Here is a 21,270-nt window from a genome sequence, read left to right as displayed (position 1 = left end):
GCAATCTTTAGATTTGTTTTCTTTGTAGTTTAATAATATTGATGATAAGATTTATCTTTATGTTTTAGTTTTGAACTGCAGCTTTGTAGCCAGTTTCACAGCATGCTCCCAGTATGCCAGAGTGAGCGACACTGGCTTCTCAGTTGAGTTTCTGTGCGCTACCGTCTCACATTGTGTCGTGTGGGAGGCAGAAGATGCATGTGAGCCAGTGTTGCATGCCTCAAGGTCTCGCATCTTGACAAATCATATCTGCTCCAGTGACACGAGCGACCTGACGGATGTGTCTTTCACCTTGCGGCAGCACCCGGTTGTTGGGCTGGGATTCATGGCTGAGCCGCTCGATGAGCTGTGCCCAGACGCTTATCCCCCCCACCCCGTTTCACTACTTTCTCATGCATAACAGGCTGGCTTTAAGGTGCTTCCAGGTTGGATGAGGCTGTGGTTGAAGTTTGTCAGCAATTTAAGAAACTGTCCTACTTAAATGAAATATAACCATGAATTACTTTCTCATTAGACTAAAAATGTCATAGTTCATGTTCACTGCAGTTACTTTGAAGCTTGCATCCTAATTAAAGAGAAAATTGCTTTATTATCTTGTTTTCACGGGTTTCTGCCACTTATTTTTTATTATTATTATTATTATTATAGATTTTATTACAGACTCAGAGTCCAGATTACATACGAAAGAGAACAAATACAATAAAATAAAAAAATAAAATAAAAAGTACGATAAAAATAAAATAAAACGACTCCTAGCTATTCAGAAGGGAATCATACCAGTGTCTCCAGAGTACAGATGAGTATTTAACTGCACTATATTTGATATTAGTCAACAGTATTATAATTCTATTATTAGACTCGTTTAACCGACAAATAAATTTATACATAAGCTTTCTTAAAACTGCCATCAAAGTGCTGACACGAGCAGATACAAACAGTTCACTGGCACAGGTCCATCTGGGTTTATTTAACAAGAGTCTCAGTGCATCATTATAAGCCACCTTCAATCTTTGAAGACTGGCTTTTTTAAAATTGCACCACAAATGTGCAGAATACAGTGATGTACAATATGATCTAAACAAGTTCAGTTTCACTTCATCAGAACAGAATCCAAACTTACGGACAAGGAGCAATTTGTTCCCTTTCATTAGTAAATGTGGCGAAAATTCCAGATATTAGTTTGAATTCTGTAACTATTATGCAACAATTGAGTAAACATTATGACCACCAACTCAATAGCAGTGCCAAACCACTATGATATCTTAAGACCAAGACCCCTGTGGAGTCTGTCACCAAGAAAATGGCAGCAAAACCTTTAAATCGTGTTGGATATTTTGTTTCTGTTGATCGGAGCATCAGTTCTCAAACATTCATGTTTCGATTCAGATTGTCAAAATCTGGAGGCCAAGTCGTCAACACCTTGGTTATTGAGCAACTAAAGCCAAATTTTGCTGTCGGTTCAAGGGTTTCAAATAAATCCAGAATTTACCTTAATTTATTTAAACACACTATTATAAAATAAATATAAAAATAATTTATTTCATCAAACTATGCACCAGATGTATTATTTTATATTGAAAATTGTCACAATTTGTTTTCTAATGCATTCGGAATTTTATGCTTGATCAGTAAAGTTTTGCATAAAACTCCATTTCTTAGTGCAGTAATAATCTGGATATCTATTGAGGTTTTCTTTTTCTCTACTCTTATCCATGGATGTCTCAATTGCAGCCATGTCAAGGTTATTCTGACTTATTTCTCCTTTTACCACTTTAACCTTTGCTTTCTGGTCTGTTGAGCTGCTCTAATTGTAGATGAGGTCCCTTGGTCTTTCTGACCCCTTGTGGTGCACAGCTGAATAAGGCAAAAATGAAATCAAAGTGAGATGAGGAGATAAGATTCAAGCCGATGCATAAAATAAAGGACAGTGGGTTAAACAGGAACATGAAGAGTATAGTTGTGACAGATTGGATCTCCAATTGTATTTGAATGCAGCACAGTGTTTATTATTGGTTTGAGTGTTGGTAGTTTGGTGACGTTTGGATCATATGATTGAAAATCTGCAAACATAGTTGTGTACCAACAGGACAATAATCACAAACACAGCTCTTTGAAAGGCCACTCTAAACCCCAGGTCACACATAACAACCTTTTTGTAAACACATGATTAAAATAGATTAGCAGTCATTTGTCTTGCACAGATTATTTTTGTGTTTGGAAATCCTGTTTGGGGGATTTGATCGTTTTGATCAAGTTTTACAATAACATTTTATTAAATAAATTTTTATAACTTTTTTTCCCCAAGTGACAGCTTTTTAAAGAAAAATGACTATACAGACAAGTGACTGTACAGACCTTTCTTGCTAGCTGCTATGCAAACACTGGTAACTCTTACAAAATATTGCCTAATGAGAGATAACTACATAACGCATGACTCATCTTTCCATCTCTTTGGATTACGTAAAAAATTAAATAGTCAAAACAATGTTTAAATCTTTGTTGGGGCGAGGTTGCTGTGAAGGGAGGACGTTTCTGTTATCTTTAGAAAAACTTCATTAGAAGCACAAGAAAACAGTGAATGTGCAAATTAAAATTCCATTGACATGACTGTGGTACCTTTTTTTTTTGACACCAGATATTTTGAACTGAATCTTTAGAAGAATGCTGCAGTTTTGTGTGAAGAGTTTCTCAACGGCGAGTGATGTCCCGTGTGTTTCCAAAACTGAGTTAGGAAATGTGTCTCATGTTTCTTAGAGGCTTGTGACTAAGTCCAGTGTCAGCATTCCTCGCCTCTGTCAGAGGGCCTTTGGAATGCGCAGCTCCTGGTGCCACACCCTTCTCCTGGTCCTGCTGAATTCCTCCGGCCAGCACACTTCACAAAGCCACTGGCGGCGCAGTGCAGCCGGTGCCACCGGCTCTGCCAAGGACCACAGGAAACATCCAGCAATGTTTATCAAAGAGGAGACGTGAACTCTCTTTGAACTTTTGCATATCGGGGTATAAAAATGCAGCAAGCGGGAATGTTATTAGCAGAGAGTGTAGCAGAGGCTGAGAGCTGAGGAACCCAGATGATTTGATAATTAATCTGCAGCCAGTTTCCCTTCCAGCTTGTTTCCCCCGGCATGAAGCGGCACAAATATGGAATTGGAGTTGGATTTGTCCGCATAGAGCTTGTTTAGTGTTCAATTATTTGCATGAATTGTGGGAATATGAGTACCAGTCTTGAGTCTTGAGTGTACTTTTCCACATTCAAATCCGCATCAAATCCCACATTAAATTATAAATAGAAAAGTTCACTATGAATTCACTATAGTTAATTCTATCAAAGTTGGGTTTTGAATACTGAGCCTCAAAAACCACAAGAGTTTGGTTGGGGAATTAAGGAGGAAAGACAGGAAGTGACAGTCAAGGAAAGGAAGGATTATGGAAGGAATTACAGACAAGTTGTTTGAATATAGAATACAGTTTGCATATGCAAATATTATCCGATTTTTACTCGTGCAGAGCCCCTACACAGGATTGTGCTTGAATTGTTCTCTGAAGCAAAGCAGACAGTGTGAAGGAACCTTAGTGTGCGACTCTGCACCAAGGGAAAGTAATCGCACACACCTGACAGGCATCCAAGTGTAAAATGACCACATGTTATGTAACATGAAACCTGACAAAATGAGAACAGTCTGTTTTTCTGCGTTCAACAGGTGCAAAAGTTGAGAGGTGTTGAATTTCCTCTACTCCTCTGTTTCCTTTATGACCTGTGTGACCAGGAAAACCAAGTCCACCAGACTTCTGTATCTTCATCGGCACATAACAATGAGCCTTGCTGCCTTTGCAGTCAGTGTCATGTTTTAAAGCTCGAACTCCCTCGGGTTTCCATTTGCACACTCAGCACTGAGCGCTGAGTCTGCTGTATGCTGCTGACACAAACAACCGCTAAAAGGCCCGAGCCACTTGACTGGGCCAGCCGCTATCCCAGAAGGGGTCCTTTAAGTACGCATGGGCCGACAAGAAAACAAATGTGCTGTGAAACATCCACAAGGGCAGGAAGTTATTGCTCTTTCAACTAGGCAAAAAACAAAAACTTTTTGTGGAACTCACTGCACTGTTCATAAACAGATATTACACTTGGCAGTTTCAAGATGCAAGTTTAATCTTTTTCGGTGTATGCTGCCTTGTAAAAAAGCATTAAGGTTCTTCCGTTATGTCTACAAAGTGCAGTGTGTCAAATCTGGCCTGACACAGCTCTTTATGAGGCCCTGTTGTCACATAAAGTTAAGTTGTGTTAACTTGAGTTATGCCATCAGCCTAATCAAATCAGTTTTTATTTTTATTGTGTCAAATTACCTTCAATGTGAAAGGTTGTTCTCTATTGTTTAATTATAAAAGGTTCCCATCTACATTTTTACAGTTTGTTAATAGGTCGTTTCCTCACTAGATTCTGCCACAACCGGCCCTTTTTAGGACATTCATGATCTTGATGTGACCATAAATGAAATTGATTTTGAAACCTCTGGTTTAGGTCAAAGCGTATTTATGTTTTGGAATGACCAAGTCAAAGCTTAGACATAAATCCAATTAAGAGGCTGTGACAAGACTTGAAAAATGATGTTCACAGAGGCTCTCCATTCATTTTGACTGAGCTTAGGCTGTTTTGCAGGGTTGCAGGAAGAGAAAAATCAGTCTCTAGATGAGGAAAAAAGTGCAACTGTAAATGCTGCAAAAGGTGGTTGTGCAAAGTATTCAATCATAAACACAAATACATGCCACATTTTTCTTTTGTTTTTAATTATTTTCAATTAAAAAAAAAACATGCCTCGTTTTCCTGCTCCTTCACAATTATGAACTATGTTTTGTGTGGTCAACCCTTTGGCTGCACTCCAGCATTAATGAAACATGGTCAGTTGCAGGAAAGAAAGGGAAGGAATGTGCTCATGTCATCCACTTTTCTGCAACTAAAACAGTGTGGTACTGTAACTAACAAACGCTAATTTAGTTTTACTCTCTCTACTGATGCCACGATAGATTTGCTATGCAAGCAGATGGCTAATATGCTGTGATACAGTGTGGAGGTGAGGTGAGGTTAGGAGTGGGGGTGTAAGGGCAAGGAGGTTGAACAACTGAAGAGAGAATTTGGGAATGTGTTCCTGTCTGTCAGCTTTTAGTTAGGAGGATTTCTGCTCACCTAACATGAACAAACAGTCCTTGTGGCTGTGCTTGCTTTTGGAAGTTCATGAATTATTATTTTTAAACTAGGTTCTAACTGAATATCTTTAAAGGTACAAAGTTATAGCTCAGCCAAGTGCATAAATTATCGTAATACAACCACTATCCACTCTTGAGCCAAGCTTGTATGAAGGACCCTCATGCACACATTGGAAAGTGTGTATCCTCTACAGTCAAATTAACTTTCAAAACAGTGTTCCTGTTTACTCACCAAGCCCTTGAGACCAATTATAGCTGTGCTTTCTCACAGTAATCCAGCTTCTGTATTTTTGCCTCAGGGGCCTCATCTATATTCTTAAATGGTCAATATGTGTTAACCTTCTTGGTTTGGTTAATGGTCAGTCGAGAATTAGTGCCTGACGACCGCGATGGGGACATATAGCTAAATAAGCTGAAACACAAATGTGACGGGAAACTTTTTAATCTAAAACAAACAACGGGTTCCATTAAATTAGTTTATTTCAACTACCACATTCTGGTTACTTTATTTTGTGGGGGAAATAAGAAGCATTTCAGTTTCCTTATACTCCGCACCAAAGCATGCCTTTCCTGTGTGCTGTAGCTACCGTGGATACAGCAGACACAGCAGTGAAATATATCACAGTCACCCCTTTGGCTGCACTCCAGCATTAATGAAACATGGTCAGTTGCAGGAAAGAAAGGGAAGGAATGTGCTCATGTCATCCACTTTTCTGCAACTAAAACAGTGTGGAGCAAAACAACAACTCAGGGGTAAAAAGAAAATGCAAATGAGCACACAAATGGGTACAGATAAAGAAAGGTCTTCACTTTCTCTATTGTTCGGTATGTTACTAATGCTGTGATGTCATTGTGCCTGTATTGTTATACTGCAAAGTCATCATGATGACAAAAATGCCATTCAAATGACAGTGGAAATGCTCTTTCATATGAAAGCCATTAGGAGGAACTTTTGTCGGTGAGGTGATATGTATTGGTAATATCAAAGTCAGTCATAAGCAAAATGATGATTAAAAGAACCAAAATTACTGTGCCACCAAATAGTATTCACACTTCTTAGATTTTTCCACAGTTTGTTACGTCGCACTCTTATTGACAAACGGGTTTGAGCATATTTTCTTTTACAAATTACCTCATGTGACATTTTCATCGTCTTACATTTATCAACATAATTTACTTTTAAACTTAATAGGAGACTTGATTGAAGTCCATCTTTGTTAAATCTAGCTTAATTATATTGATTGAGTCAGTCTGAATGGTGCCTTCTCTGTGATAGAAGAAAAAAAAATCCACCACCAAAATACACCAAAATGTGAATCCATGTGTGAATGAAGCTGACGACTCCCTGGAAAAGTTTTATTTTCAACGTGTATCTGTAACTCACAACAGAACAAAATGGGAGTGACTTTTGGAGCTATTTCCCTCTTCTTTGCCTTGTTGGATTACAAATATTTTTTATTTATCTGGTTAGAACTTAGATAAAGGTTTAAAAGTACTCAAAGTCTTCAAGAACATTTTTTTCTCACAGTTTGACTTAGGCTTAGACATCTAAGCTTATCCAAGAACTTTCTTGTTTGTTTGCTCCTAGTGCAGAACAGAACAGAACCACACAAAGTACATCCCACCCTTTGATAACTCCTGAGAACGTTTGGTTTTTTTCTTATATTGCTTCCTCTTGGAGTCATACTTTAATATTTTCATTGTATTTAAGGTTCATTTGAAACCATGTAAAATGGTGCTTATCATGATTTTATGATTACAATCACCAGTGGCTTCAAAGGCCAAGTGCAGATTAAGAAAGACTAACCAGCTGTGAGAAATTTAGTCTTTACAACATGGTACTGATATTAACGCAAATAAATCCCTCTGTGCCCACACAGAGATGGAGAAGTTGGGATATCCCTTTGTCATAGTCAACAATAGTTGAAGTTAAAATGTTAAATGAACCTTTCAGGCCCTTGTCCTAAGCTATTTGCTTCATACAGAGCAAATAGCAGAGGGTCTGGGCTCTTGGCTGTTGAGAAACAATAACTTCCTGGAGGTAGAACTGTGTTGAAGTCCTACCTACTCGCTAGCGTTTGCTCATTGCGTGTATAATACGCTGGTCTGACGCTAAGATACTTACCGGAAATTGCCTGTGTAAACCTCCACTGCAAAGAGTGAAGTGCCAATCCGAATGAGGTGGCTGTTAATGTTAATGAAATATTTAGAAGCGTGACCAACACAGACTCAGTGGCTTTGTTCACTTCCTCTGCTGCCATTGCTAAATCTACGGGCAGGCTACAATTCAAAACCAGCGCAGAAAATTGACGTCATCGTCCACAATTTTTTCTGTTCGCTGAGTGACCTGTCAAGAATTGTCATGATAACGGACTGTAGCCTCTTTTATGACAAACAAAACTACAGACAGGCTACAATTCTAAAACAGCACTTTGTATTTTCTCCTCATATTCTTCTGTTTTCTACCTATAAATTGCTGTTTAGTGGAAATGTAAGATTGCCCCTAAAATGTCAGAGTGCACTATGGAGAGACATCGCTGGACTTTTCTTATAGCAGCTGGTGCTCACTGAGCAAAAGACCTGATTTTACCATTGATGCTACATGTAAGACTCAAAGCAAAACAGCAATAAAAAAAATCATGATGTTTTTTGAAATTGTGAGGTTATGTATTTTCATAACCTAGCATGCTATCAAAAACAGGCTAACAGAAAAAGCTAGTTACCTTGAGGCTACGCTAGTAGACTCTCATTTCTCTAAAATAAAAGTAAAGTTGCCAATTATTGACAAACTTTTAAGTCAATTTTTTTCTTCCATACAGCTAGGCATACTCAATATTTTTAGATGATAATCCTATTTGAGATATCATGAGCTGCTTTAGAGGTGAAACCTCCTTCATTGTATCATTGGAGCATGTTTAATCTCTTATGTAATAGCAAGGATTTTTACCTTTGTGCTTTCCCTCATTAAAAGTACTTTGGTAGGAACACAATGAATGGTATTCACAGAAGACATTAGAAGCTTTGCTTTGTTTAGTCTTACTAATCTTGTTTACCCCCCCTAACTATTACATAAAAGGTCTAACCTTGGTTGATTCAGATTAATCCAACTCCTTCCAGTGCTTACTTAAAAAGATATCCCATATTTATTTGTTTATGTATTTGGTCAAAATAAATTGCCCTAACATGACTTTTTCACCAGTGCAAGCTGCTCCTCTTGATCTATTTGCATTTCCCATGGAACTAAAACACATCCAAAATTTGTGTGCACACTCAAACATGCACACAAACTAGGACATTTATTACTGAAGCTGAAGTGGGAGCAGATTAAGTTCACATTTCAGTTAGGCACTTAAATTTTGGTGTTTCTAGTACTAGAACAGAAAAGTATTCTGTATATATTATCAATCCTTCATGTTCTAACAGCAATAGCATTTTTTTTTCATTGGTCAAGTTAAGTCCTTTTCAGTTATTTATTGTGAGCACAGATATCTAAAAGCCGGACTTTTCCACATTTGTAGAACACAACTGTATCTGCAAAGTACTGTATGTATTGACTGAGAAGGCAGACATCAGTGCTAAAAATACCACCGCTCAAAAGCTTCAGCACATTTGGGATGAAGTGGAATTTAGTGACCCAGAGAAACAATCAAAATCATCAATGATTCAATACACTGGCCACTGCAGAGATAGCACCCCGGGCAAAAAGAGGACAGAGGTTTGTCATTTGAGCTGTGTTTACCTACTGTGTTCAGCAAGTATTTTCCTGGTCATTGGGGAAAACACAGGGTCAGAAGTCAACGCTTTGTCACTGGCATCCTGTGAAACATCCATTTTGCATACTGTCAGGTTGCAGACCTGGCAAAGTTGTTGATAAATAAATCTTAATTTAAAAAGCAATTCAGGGGCGTGCTGTGGTGGCGCAGGGGGTTAGCACGCCCCACGTTTGGAGGCCTTAGTCCTCGACGCGGACGTCGCGGGTTCGACTCCCGGTCCCGACGACCTTTACCGCATGTCTTCCCCTCTCCTCACCCTCCTTCCTGTCTGCCTACTGTGGAAAAAATACGAGCCACTAGCGCCGCAAAAACTCTTCAGAGAAAAATAAAAAATCAATTCAAAGTAGTATAAAGAGGAATTTCTCACTTATTACAGACTTTAAATGTTTTATGCTTTTTGCTACACCTGTCTGTTTAAGCTAAGATGACGAGAAATAAACATAAAAGGTTATTTTCTTGGTGAACCTTTCCAGCATTGGTTAGCGTACCAAAATTACTCCAAGCACAATTTTGGTAGATCACAAAGCAGAACAAGGTCTAATACACTGCAGACCTCAGTTTCTTTGGTTACGCCTGGTTTAAAACCAATCTTGACAATTCTTCAGAAAAAGATTATACCTACAGTCAAGCATAGGGCTGGTAGTTTGATGGTCTGTGAGTTAATCCAAACATGAATTCTGCTCTTTGCAAGAAAATTCTGAATGAGAATATGTGACCTTCAGTGTGTGATTTAAGCTCATGCACACTTGGGCTATGCAGCAGGAAATGATCGAAAACACAGCAGTTCCATCTCTGAGTGGCTCAAAAACAAACTAAATAAACCTTTTGCATTGGCTTAGTCAAAGTTTGAACTTAAGAAGAAAGTTTTTCTTGGGACCAGGCTGATTTGGATATTATTTTCCTTGAATTTGAAAACTGAAATTTGTATTTACTCATGTTATCTTTGTCTGATATTAAAAGGTCACTGGTAACAACAGGACAAATACTTCCACAACACTGAGCAACTGAAGCAACCCAATGAATACTTGATTTTCTTGGCAATTAGTCAAAATAATGACACAGATGTCTACACAGGTCTACAGCTGGTGGCATAGGTCAAAATGTCGCCATTCCAGAGCAAACGAGCCAGAGCTGCGATGATTTATCAGCACAATGATGTAGTCGTTTGTAGCCTTATGGCTCGAATCAAAGCCGCAAAGCTGACAGTGCACAAATTCAGCAACTTAATCTCAATCTCTCTCTACCAAGGTCAGATAAGAGAGGTTTTTATATCTTAGTAAAATATCTGAGGGTTGTCTCATCTGTATTTCATACAGAGTAAGAAAGGGAGGGGAACATGCGATGTAAATCTGTGCTCTGAGCAATATCGTTAGTAATACATCCAAAAAAACATATGTAAATAAAATGAAATGTAACACCAGCAGTCCAGGATGCTTCCCTTGTTTTTTCATCTCTCTCAATGTTTTCCCAAACTGTAGGCAATGAAATATCTAATTAGGTGATAAAGTGCATACAGGTTAATACAAAATCATAAAAGCTTTACATCACTCAAGCATTGTAGTACCATTCTTTTGAGCTGCCTTTTTATTTTAAAAGGAAGCAGAAGCATTATGTCCTCGGAGGAAACAAGTGCAGAGGGAAACGTCTCCTCAATGGGCTCTTTCAAGTACTTCCTGGGGAAAGTCTGGATCATGCTGATACATTGTGACCCCTCGGTGCACACTCCATCACGGCAGCCCATTTCCTCAATCCTAATGAATGAAAGATAATAGGAAAGCAGAGACCTCTTTTTTTTTTAACATGTAGATTATTAAAACAATTGCCGTACATTATTATTTGATTATACCTCCAATCAATCTTCAGTTTTATGTTCTAATAACACATATTCCTGCCGCATTTTAAGCTTGTGACATATTGTTTCTGTAGTTTAAATGACCAAACAAACAATTGCGACTTAGATTAGGTTTAAATCTTACACAAAAGTGCTAAGCAACAGCTTGCTTAGCACCAAATTACCAAAACTATGCGATATTGCAACTGAGAAGCAGTTAATAAAACTTTTCAACCCCTTCTTCTTATTTTTAAAAATATTTTTTAATGATCATTTTATAACTTTTAGGCTTGAAATAACCAAATGCAGCAAAAAAAGATTTGCGAAAATGTTCTTCATCTACTACCAGCAGGACGCACATTAGGATCTGAGCTGTTAGTGGACATAAATGTTAGATTCAGCTCACATTTGATTCCATCCCAGACTGTATTCTGCAGTGATGGGCACTTGGTTCACTCTGGAGGACCAGATGGCCTTCCCAAATCCAAACAGATATTCCTCCAGTGAGCTCCAAGTCTGCCAGGGGCATCTTTCCCAGTGGGACTATAACAAAACCCTCCATAGGGAGGCGTCCAGGAGGCATCTTGATCAAGGACTTTTTTTTAAATCTCACTCCTTTGTGAGGAACAGCAACTCTAATCTGAGCTACCATCAGATAACAAGGAAGGCTCATTCCGGCTACTTGTATCCAATATATTACATATTTGATGGTGATTTTTATCTTGCAGCTTCTCAGACGAGTCACGGGATACGTACACAAGTACATCAATAGTTTTGTGCTTTGGCTCAGTACTTTAGAATTTGCTTTTAGGGGGAATGTGACTAGGAAAAGCTCAAAAGGGAGAGGCTTTGGAGTTGTCTGAACAGGTTCCCATCTCCTTTCAAAACCAAAAAACAGCTGTCCACTAACTGTCTTCCACTTATCCAAAATTTAGATTTAAGGTGGACCATGAGAAACCGTACCGAAAGACACCAACCTGTGCTGTACTGCTCAGTGGAGATGAGGCACAAGTATACAGGGGCTTCCAGGGGCCTCCAAGAACCTCGTGAACTGACTCCTCTGATTTAAAGAAGCAGCAGCTCCGTTTCAATCAGTTGTGGGTTTTATCAGAGCTGCTCTCAACAGACGAGCTCTTAACTTGATATCCAAACAGAGGAAGCTCAATTCGGCCACTTGTATCCAGGATTTTGTTCTTTCACTCATGTTTCATGTCTCTGGAACACACATAAGCGTAAGAATGAAAACAGACGGAGAGATTAAGGGCAGTTTACATTTTACCTCTAATTGGGAGAGTTTAATGTTTTTCATTTAAAAGTATTTTATTTCTCCAATTTGTCTACCTGACCATGGCAGCTTACTCTCCAGTGTGTGCTCTATTAGTCATACAGACTTTTTGCTGTTAAGATTATTATGCAGTACTCAGCTAACACTCATAATCAGGATAACCCACACGAACACTAGGAATTTAAATTCATTACCTTCAATGTTTCAATAACCCCACATGATGAATGGCCTCTCTTTGCTCTGGCAGCATTCCAAACTACTTAATATAATTAATATGTGTTTTAAATAATAAAAAAGGGATGTGACCAGCTTAAGGCGTGGTACATGACATGGATTTATTTTTGTGCTTAAAAAGGAGGGGCTAGAAATGCTTTAATTGCACTCTCCTTCCAGTTTCTTTCTTTATGTAACAGGATCAGGCAGATGGTGTCTGGGTACCGGAGCCTTACATGACTCTTTTCCACCCCTCCATAATTATCATCTGTGTCTGAGCTGTCAACACATTGTTGGTGTGTAACCATGCAGGTAAACATTTAACACCCCAAAAAGCATGTTTTAATTCAGGCCACTACACTGCGACACATAAGCTTTTCTTCAAATGCCAAAGCATTACGAATGCATGATTGCTTACTGACTAAATTAGCAAAAACCTCTCTAATAAACGAGGAATTCCATGCCTTTCGTGGTAAAACAAACTTCTATTTGTTTAATTGAGATTTGATGTAAATAGACCTATGCTGCATAGTTTATTTTGAAGTGAAAAGAAAATAATATTCTTTTTTTTTGTTTTTACAAATAAAAAATGCCCACTTGAGCTGAAAACATCTTTTGATACAATTCTGAGTATACCCCCTGAGCAGTGGATCTCTGCAGCTTCTGAAAGTCACAGATTTGCAGAGAATGCTGTTAAAGGGGGCTTAAAGATCTTCTATAAATCTGTTGTGGAGAGTGCACTGTTTTCTGTGATTATCTATTGGAGTAGCAACTTCAGAGCTGAAGACTTGATAAGGGTATCAACAAGGTGATAAAGAAGGTTGTGTCTGTTCTGTGGACCACTCTGGAACCCATGGAGATTATCGAGCAAAAAACAAATTAAAAACATATACAACCCTGTGCATCCTCTTCCTGAGACTGTTAAGTGACTTCTGTCAGATCAGAAGCCTCTTGAGAGTCGCTGCAATACAGACTGCTACAGGAGATCCCACAGCCATCAGGATCTAAAACTCTTTTTTTAAATATGAGCTACAAATATATTTATTTTCACTTTAAGATTAATAAAATATATATTTAAAATTGAATTGAATTCATGTGCATGCCACACTTTTCAGATTTTGTTTTAGAAAACAACTGGTCTACATTAATCAAATTACATTCCAATAAAAATGAGAGAAAGTTCAAGCGACACGACTATATTTGCAGCGGACTGTGCATTTGCAAAGGTTCGTCAACAATAGGCGCGTATTAAGAGTAGCCTGTAGAACAGAGGGGTGCAAACCGCCTGTAAGGTACCGTGTAACTGGGTGAGTCTCAGCCTGCAGTAGCCGTGGCAGCGGTGTGCAGCAGCAGCAGCAGCATGGCAGACTGCAGAGCGAGTGTTGTTGAAGAGGCGGGGTTTGACATCTCAGCTCTGAAAACATCTCTAATCCAGTATTTCAGGTGCCGAAGTCGACGGAGCGACCAGTCAGTCCTCAACCCCACCACCGCCCGCAGCTGTGGCTTCTGCTTCTCACCGGGAACAATATCGCAGCTGAACTGAGCGAGACGTGTCCGAAGTGGAAGTCATACGAGAGTTTCAGCGCTGTAAAACAACACTTCTTATTTATTTATTTTTATTTTTTTACTCCCGGACTGGTGGAGTACTTTTCCAGCGTCTCTCTGCGCCTTGACGCACATTTATTCAGAGTTCGTCGGTTTATCGGCTTTTTAGCACTTTAACGGATATTGCTGTCGCTTATTTGGACTAAACACTCTCGCAAAGGTGAGCGCCTTTTGTTTTTAATGACTCCTGTAGTTGCTGAAACTTTCTTAGCTGATGTTTAGCGGCAGCACTAGTAGCTACGTGGGGCGGAAATGAAATGCAGGTAGTACCTGGAGCTCAGGTGAAACCAGGTAGGCCTAGCCTGGTTAGCCATGTTTAGCGTAAAACTTCTCAAGTTTCAAAAATATCTAGTGAAGATGTTTACAGAAAAAAAAAATAGTTGTAATTTTGACAGTCTGTCTTGTACGAGTTCATATTGTGGTTAGTTTTAAAAGTCGCCAGCTGAAGCGCTCGTTACGGTAGGTGTGTTTTATGCTAAATATTGATAGTTACGTTACTGGGTATTAACGCATCTTCGTTTGTAGTGTGAAACACGGGGTAATGCTAATCTTGAGATATATTTTACGCTTATGTTTAGATATTAGGTCCATGTACGCGTGTCGATGCAAGTCACGTAGCTACTCAAGCAGCAAAATAAAGAAGTTTAGGTTGAACCTAACGCCTAGAGGTCAGCATTGCCCGATGTTTCACAGTAAATACGAAGATGCGTTTACGTTTAAGACTGAAATTCGCAACTTTCTCAATGTCTCTCTTATTTAACCCATATCCATCACAAAAGCGATTTTACTAAACAGCTGTAATGCGGCTATCAACAAAATATTAAGCGTAAAACGGCTATTTTAAATGTTTAAATGTTTACATTTTAGTGTTGATGTCCCGACGCAAGTTACGTGCCCATCTTAGCATTTGGCTCAACATACCTGAGAATATTAAGACAAATACAAATTTCTTACCACAAACTTAACTTACTAAACAATTATAGTTTGTTTTTTTAACATATGTTTTGACACAAACAAGCTACTGACAATACCAATGTTTAAGTATATTTACAGTTGTTAGGATGTTTACACGTTATGTGAGCTTTTAATGGTGTTAACAAAATGTCAGCCCTTTGATATATTTTCATACCTGTATGAGTTATGTACGCAAACACCGTGAAATAAAGGAGCTGGGTTATAATTCATTCACATTCCCCACAAATTAGATTTGGTCTGTTATGTATTAAACATTTGTGTTAAACGTACCTTGATATTAATTTAAATAAAAAGATGACTTTGCTCATTTTAAGCACCTATTCTTCACAAAAATATCTTACTAAGTAGTTCTAATGTATTTATCAACACAGTATTATGCATTTCAGTTCAAAACATCTCCTGTTTAGTGCCTCTTTATGGTCTGTAAAACCAGGTTAAACAGATAGGGATGGGAACTGGGAGCAGACTTATATTGCACAACTTTTATTATGTTTTGGTGACGCATTTGATCTTTTTCACGATCTCATTCAGAACTCAAAGCCGACACTTGTCTCATCCACCACGTAAACTGGGTCAGTTTACTCCCATTTTAAAGAGCTCCGATTAGTTTCTTCAAACAAAGCACAATCATGATGAAATCATAGAATCTTTAGCCATGAATACATCCCGGACTCTCATGCTTTTGTCCTCATGTCTTTTTTGGAACATTTCCACAAAGACTTAACATCGTGGAAAAACACACAGTGGCATGCTGACAAACCAGTTTTGTCTCTCCAAGCACTCCGTCACGTCTTCGTTTGCGAGCGTGTTGAGCAATTGTACCTGAAAGAAGCACATTTATCAGGTACAGGTGTCTAATCGTCAAGTAAACATCCAGTTCAGGTGTTTGCCTAGTGTTTTGCAAACACCTGAAGATGCTGTTCAGGTGTTTGCAATGTTGCACGAGTCCGACATATATTGCCACAGACGCCATCATGTTCTGTTGGATTTGCCAGGTGTGTAAAAGGTATGACAGGTGTAAGATTCTGATGGTGAAATATTTATCATAGACTTGTGTGGTTGAAATGCATAAATGTAGCAAATCCTAAGATAGATATTTTACATTTCTATTTAGAAATGTAAAAAAGTATTTGCCTTTTACTTTATTTTATTGCTATACCTGCACCATGAAACATTAAAATTAAGTAAAAATGTAGTTCTGAAATAAAAAGTGCCTGTTGTGTAGAATAATAATTGTTGCTCTCTCAAGTTTTGTCATGTTTGGAGTCTGACCAATAGTGGGTTGCTAGTAACCCATATGTAAAACTTTATAAAATAGGTAAAAATAAATTCCTCCATTATCTCGTACTGGTAGATCATTAAATGACAACCTTTCATTTGATGGCATTTACATAATGAAACAGTTCCATGTAAAGGAGTAGTATTTTTTATATATATATTTTTTGCAATTAATCAATTGTCAATTATTAGCACCCTGTGGCCTATAATTCAACTCTCTTTTACAAATAATACAGAACTTAATCTTCTCCTGTGACATTTCATTAGGTTGTGGGATCCAGAGGGAAGAATCTTTAACCGTTTCTCTTTGCAGGAACTCTGTAGATTAACCTGGGTCTGTCCTCATGCTCTCGTCTTGTTAGCTCTCTTCACTCATTTTTACATATCTACAAGATATGGCTTTGGTTTTGGCTGAAAAGTCATTACTGTTTTGATTTTTGTATTATGTTTAGGATCCTTATTAAGCTAGAAGACTCGATAATAACCAAAACACCAGATTTTTATGAAAATGCCCTGTTATTTAATAATGTTTATGATACCATCCACTCTAAGAAGGTTCCCCTGTGCTTTGGAAGAGGAACAGACCCACATAATAACGAATCCTCTGCCATGCTGAACAGTGGGAATGAGATGCTTTCCCACATTCGTTCTTTATTTCACATAAGGACTTTAACTTACCATTTTTACATTTGAAAGGGGAGGGCATTATTCTCAAATTACCAGTGGGCCTGTTAGTAGCATCAAATGACTATTTTAGTGATCCCCAAGAGGCCGGACATATCTGCAGTTTTCCAACAGAAACCTATGATACTTATTTTGCCTGTATGCATAGTAAACAGGATGGTAAAAAAAAAAAAGGTGGGAAAAAAATCATTTTTGTTTGACTGCCAGTTCATTTATTAGATAATACTGGATATGTCATTTTTATAGCTGAAGGTAACAGAAATCAGGAATGACTCTTTAAGTTCCTAGAATGTAAGGGAGGCTCCTTCAGTTCATATAGGATGTTCCTTTTGATAGGGTGTATGCAGACCTGTTCATGTTCTCGTCTAGTTTAAAGCTGTGCTTAGAATGATAAACTATTTATAATTTTACAACTTTTAAAAGCAGTTTTTAGTTATTCCTCCTTCTTTTTAATTCGGGGTCACACACAGGTTGCTGACAGGACTCAGCAACACTTGTTGGGGGAATCTCTCCACAATGAATTCCTTGAAACTGGGTTATGCTTAGTAGCAAGTGTAAAAGTAAAATCCATGCAAGTGCTTACTCTGTTGCCATAATTTGATTATGATGATCATTTATTTCAGACAGACATATTGCTAACAAATGTAATAATAATAAAGACTTTCATGTTTCTAAGTGTAAATACAATACCTTACTATCAAATTTACATACTCAAATACATGTAAATACACCACTTATTCGGTGAGTCTAAGTCTGAAAAGGAGTATGATTAAGTTTAACTTATATAATCATACCCCTTTTCCATTCATTAATTCATAGCATAAGTAGTCTTCCTATTTCTAGTATCCTTTCCAAAACAATAAAACAATTATAATAATAACTATAAGTTTTCCTGAACCAAATTAAAGTAATACACACACTCATATATATATATAGATATATACATACGCATCTACCTGCATATATACATAAATAATATTTACCTATTTACACACCCACATATATTTACACATGCCTACACACGCCTGTACACAATTGCCCAAGTCATCCACAGTGCTGTAATTCTCAGCCAAATTCATCACCCCTGTTCATCCTTATACTTTTGAATAATAACCATTTTAAGTCTTTTCTTAAAGACTAAAATTGAGCTTAGTACAGTTGAAGGATTGGAGGTAATCCTACATTGGGTTTCATAGCGAGGTGTTTTTAAACCGGCAGACCTTATGGAAGTAGTTCCAAGAGCAGACAGGAGGATGTTGTATTTCAGTCAAAACTTTTACTCAAGAGCTGGTTCCTGGAACTGGGAGAACTGCTTTTGTTCTCCACAGAGTCTTTTCCTCTGTGGGCCGTGGGAAATAATGGCTGACCCTGCATAGTGTGACTGGCCAGTTTAGTTTTACAAGGCCGATCATGGTGACCGTATGCTGAAGAGCAGGAAGCCGACACAGGAAAGGATAACTTCTTTGTTGCCCAAATGCTTGAATCCTGTCCAAAGGGAATTAGAGATGTTTCACTGGTTCCTTTTTTGTTTTTTTTCTCTTTAGATGCAGGGTCAGGTTTTTATTGTTGCTTCTTTGAAAGCTTCTCAGCATATGCCTGAACTCCACAAATGAAATAACTCTGAAATTCCTGGAAGGCTTGAACTTAAAGCCAGTATAAAGAGGGAAAGAGAGCAGTAGAAATGGGGAAAAAAACGTGACTTCATTCTTTGATTTGAAGAAATGCTTTGGACTTCTGAGAACTTTGCCTGCTTCTGAAATGAGAAGCATGTGTTGACAGGTTGTGGCGGCTTAATAAATACACAAAGTGTTGTAATTTGTCACATTTCCCAGTAGAAGGAATGTGAATTCAGTGGTGGGAAACTTTGCATGAACTGAATGTCAAAGTAGGAATGTTTTGGATTTGGGGAGCAGCATTTTATTAGAAAAACAAACAAAAGATGTTTTTTTTTTTCTCTTTCTTGAAACAGAGGCTCCAAGTTACTACCTGGTAAATAAATAGTTTCTCCAGATTGTTTCAGTTCGAATTTAATGATCCGTTCCCCAAACTTTGTCATGTTTTGAATTAAACTACCTGTGAAGGAGCTTTAATTCTAATTTTTTTGAAGATTCTGGTTTAATAGAAGCTGTTAGGGCAAAAAAAAATGCCATAAAGACATTATATAGCTGCTTTTGATTAAAATAGTAAAAAGCTGTGCATTTGCTTTTAAAACACTTGCAGGATTTGGTTGAATTATTAACTTATGTTATGAGGATTGTCATAGCTGAACAGTCACAGTGAAGGCCTTCTGAGTACACTATGTGCTTCTTCTCTCTTTGACGTGTTTGTGTTCCCACCTCATAATGACATCAAATAAGTGTGACTCAGTTAACCGCAGATTGATTCATCAGCAGCTCCTGGCATTGACCATATATAGGAGATCAATTGTATCTTCCTTAATGAGGCAATCCATCAACAGATCTCTGATAGATTAATCTTAGAACAGGACCGCCTGCGCGTTTCTGTCGTATTTCTTCATATTTTACAGACTCCTTGGGCATTACGATACTGCTGATACTCCCCTCACTCTGGTTTGACGCTTTAAAGTGTCAGCCTGAGATGTTTTATTTTTGACAAGTGGAGGGGGGGAATGAGTCGTCCCTGGGTTAGACGTACGAGACAGCTTTTGTTTACTGAAGGAAACCTGGGATTCCTGCAGCACTGCTCACAAGAAGAGAAAAAAATCTTTTTGGGCTTTCTCAAAGAGATGCTCTACATTTTTGATCGAGTTGAAGAGGAAGAAGAAACAGCAAAGTGGTTTGTCTTTAGGCTTATTAAATTATCAAGCTGCAGTATTTTATGCAGCAACACTGTTTTGATGGATAAAAGATGTTGCAGTAAAAGTACTTGCTAATAAATCTGTATTCTTTTAAGTAATTTTTTTTCATTTTTTTCTTTGTATTGGGTTATGTAGTTTTTACCCATTTTATTAGGCTTTAGTTGGGGTGCACTTATTGCAGTTTTCTGGCTAGTCACAATCTTTAAAAAGCCTGACCTGCCTATAATGGTTTTGGAGGATACAGATTTTTTCTTTTCCTGGAAAAGTTGCAAAATACAGTCACTAATTTGGTAACAGTAGTCTTGCAAACCTTTGCAGAGGTGATAAGATTGGGTTCTCGTGTTGCAAATCACTTATCTCTCAAAATTAAGGATATCTGGGCTAATTTATCATTGCATCCTTGCTTTCTTGATTTTTTTTACTGTAACTGATATCTTAAGATACATTTTATCTTTGGACATTTACAGAAATAAGTACATCATGTTTTTCTATAGATACTTTTTGCTTTGTTTAGTCCAGTAGTTTTTTTCTTTGCCTGCTTTCTTGTCACTTGTCACCTGCTTTCTTGTCACTGTTTAATCAAAGCACACCCACATCCTGATGCTGCTAATAAAATGCTTAGTTTGATATAATGTTCTAGTTTACTAAAGTACATACTTTTGTGCAACTAGGCCAAGAAGTTAAATTTTTTTAGTCTCACCTGATGAGAGTATTTTCTTGCATGTTTGTGGTGTTCAATATGAAAGCTTTCTTTTTGCTGCTCTTCCATTAAAAAGCCAGGCTTACGGTGTGCATCTACTCCAGGGGTACCATGAGGCCTTCTGATGCTTTTCTGATTAATGTTGTTCTTTCTCAAACTGTCACTATAGGTGACATATTTTTGTAGGTTTGCAGATGTGCCATTTTAAGTTGATTTATTGAACAGAGTTATATGAGATGGTTTGTTTTATAATCCAAGTCTGCTTCAAACTTCTCAACTTTCTCCTGGTGATTTTGATGCTGTTTTTTTTTTCCAACTTCTGAGCTGGATTTATACTGAGAGATCAAAGTACACGTGTGGTTAGGACTGGGGGGTATGAGGAAAATCTAATATCCTGATATAGTGTTGCTATATATCACGATATACAATATATATCACGATATTCTTAAATGAGCCTCATTGTTATTTTAAACTAGACTCCTTGCAGCATGATTTCACCCACGCAAGTTTCCGCCCCCATTTCCCTGTTAGACTTAAATGTAAGCTCATATAAAAAGGGATGCAGTGTTTTGCTATGAACTGTCTACACTAGATAACAAGGTGAGAAATAAGTTTAGGAAAATATTGCGATACATCGAGTATACTTGATACGCGATACATCGCCCAGCCCTACGTGGTGCTTATTTTATTACTAGGTGACTGCTGAAGATATTTGATTTTAGTGGATTTTATTCAGGGCTATCCAAGTAAAAAGGACTAAATACGAAGGCAAACCACACTTTTAAGATTTGTATTAAAAAAAAAGTTTAAAAGCCATTTATTCTAACACTCCTCTGTGGTTAAGTACTTTATGCTCTTCGATCACATATAATACCAATGAAATAAATTAATATTTTTGATTTGAATGTA

The 21,270-nt window shown here is 37.8% G+C and overlaps 1 protein-coding gene across 1 annotated transcript in view; it reads left to right on the top strand.

Annotated features, from left to right (window-relative positions):
• Positions 1 to 13,772: 13,772 nt before the first annotated feature.
• Positions 13,773 to 21,270, top strand: part of usp53a (ubiquitin specific peptidase 53a) — a 39,213-nt gene continuing 31,715 nt past the window's right edge. Inside the window, exon 1 of the mRNA XM_028038486.1 lies at positions 13,773 to 14,066. The gene's annotated coding sequence lies outside the window, so the exon portion shown is untranslated. The remainder of the gene's footprint in view (positions 14,067 to 21,270) is intronic.

Source organism: Xiphophorus couchianus, chromosome 14 (assembly GCF_001444195.1).
Source record: "Xiphophorus couchianus chromosome 14, X_couchianus-1.0, whole genome shotgun sequence".
Classification (NCBI taxonomy): Eukaryota; Metazoa; Chordata; class Actinopteri; order Cyprinodontiformes; family Poeciliidae; genus Xiphophorus; species Xiphophorus couchianus.
Note: the sequence above shows the minus strand (reverse complement) of the source record. Positions and strands in the feature narration are given on the sequence as shown.